General features: G+C 44.6%; 1 long non-coding RNA gene across 1 annotated transcript; it reads right to left on the bottom strand.

Annotated features, from left to right (window-relative positions):
• Positions 1–6: 6 nt before the first annotated feature.
• On the bottom strand, positions 7–1,808 carry LOC113962129. Its single transcript, XR_003532451.1, has 3 exons — positions 1,674–1,808; positions 1,442–1,532; positions 7–147 (listed from the first exon to the last, which is right to left on the bottom strand). It is a non-coding gene; the product is annotated as an uncharacterized LOC113962129 (long non-coding RNA).
• Positions 1,809–1,894: the final 86 nt, after the last annotated feature.

The following is a 1,894-nucleotide window of genomic DNA, read 5'->3' as shown; positions in this document are numbered from 1 at the left end:
GTTAGAAGTCGGAAGGACTGTGGGAGGCAGTGTTGAGGAAGCAGGACTGAGGCCACCGGCTGCTGGCTGGACTCGACTGGCCAGGCGACCAATCCTCTGCTTTTTGCTTGCCACAGGGAAGGTGAAATTGGAATCCAGAGGCCGTTTCTGTAATAATAACAGAATAACTAATATATGATCAGAATTAGGCTTTGCTCCCATTCTGAGAAAGAAGCATTTCTGAACAGGCAAGTGTTGAAAACACATCATTCTCAGCTACAGAGAGCTGTCAAACAAGGAATTACTGCTGCTAAGTATGCGGTTTATATAATTCCTAGTTTCTCATCTTGGGATACAAAAAGTCCTTCTTCAACAGCTGAAAGGTTTTGGGAGAAAGATACTCCTTGCAGCAGCTCTATCAAAGGCTTCCCCAAAACAAGGAGGTCGGGTCAGTTTTGTTTAGGTCCCAATTTCCACTCGGACACACTGGGGTAAGACTCAGCTTTTGGGGTCACACAGCCACACGATTTACTAAAGCGGCCCTGAGAAGCAGGCGGTGGGCGCTGATCACAGCATGTCAAGTGCAGAGCTGGGAAGAATAGGGAAAAGCTCCAGTCTGGCTACAGTTGTCATTCCAGCTGTACTCCAGCTGAAACACTGGTTCACATCCTCTTCCTACCAAGCATACCCTGCTCACATCCACGTACATTGGAAGCTGGGTCCAGGAGTGCCAGACATGGCTCTGTGTCAGCTGCTGAAAGAAATCCACATTCTGTGTGGACAGAGACAGGTCAAAAGAGGTTGCTGGGACCTGCACCATTTCCTGCTATGGCTGGAAGGGAGTTAGGGATAAATAGAGCTGTGTCCTCCCTCCTCTATTCCAAGACAATTCTCTCCATGGTGGAAGGCTTTCTATACTTCCCAGCTTACGTCTGTACACTGCGTGCACTGACGTGCAGTTTGAGGCTCAGAAAGCCTCCAACTTTTCACACGTGGGCTCCACTGAACCAAAACTGGGCCTTAAATGCTGCCTAGAGGGGGAAAAACAATATTCCTCCAAGTGGATCACTACTGTAATTTGTCCTTATTCTAGGCTTTGCTAAGATTTCTTTTTAGACAGGACCACAAGGATGTTTGGGTGTGTTTTATGGCCTAGAGCTGCCAGATCACAAAGAACCTTGAACAGACACAACCAGGTACCAAAGACACAGACACATCTTGTCTTTAGCAGAGCTTCCTGTGCATCACAGTAAACAAATCACATCTGCAAGTTTGTTGCAGTCTTTGACACTGCAACAACCATCTTTAAAAGAATACAGGAATCTCATTAGAAAGAAATGCTTCAGGTGTTTATGCGCTAAAAACAAGATTAGTGCTTCACATCACAGCTGTTACACCAATAGAAAGTGTGGTAAAATATCTTAATGCTCTGTACAGAATGTTTAAGGAATGCACCAAATACCTCAGAAGTTCTTGATGGAGCATCTGTATCAGAAGGTCCCCGAGGTGTCAAATGGCTGGTGCTGGTGGCATTCTGAGAGGAAGCTGATTCTCTGTAAGGATGGCCCAACATTTCGGGTTACTAGCCAAAAATATCTATTGTCATACTTCTTTCCTTAGAGGGAAGACAGACCTTCATTTCCCAGGAAGTTTTCTGAAATGGCTCTCGTCCTTCCCCTACAGACTGAACTTACCTAGAAAGTCTTATCTCCAAAACCTGTCTGTCTACTTCAGTGTAGCCAGGCCAATCTTTCTGAATGTCTTTAAATAAATGTTCCTTCAGACTGAAGGAATTATCCTTTGCATTCAGGTTGGCTACCTACAGGAAGATAATTAAGAAACTAAATGTTCATTACATCTAAATGCAAACTGCAGATCAAAAACTGCTACTGCAAAACTAAATCAAAGCTGAAAA

The sequence above is a fragment of the Neopelma chrysocephalum genome, unplaced genomic scaffold, assembly GCF_003984885.1.
Source record: "Neopelma chrysocephalum unplaced genomic scaffold, ASM398488v2 Primary Assembly neopelma1_109944, whole genome shotgun sequence".
Classification (NCBI taxonomy): Eukaryota; Metazoa; Chordata; class Aves; order Passeriformes; family Pipridae; genus Neopelma; species Neopelma chrysocephalum.
This window is presented reverse-complemented; position numbering and strand designations above follow the sequence as displayed.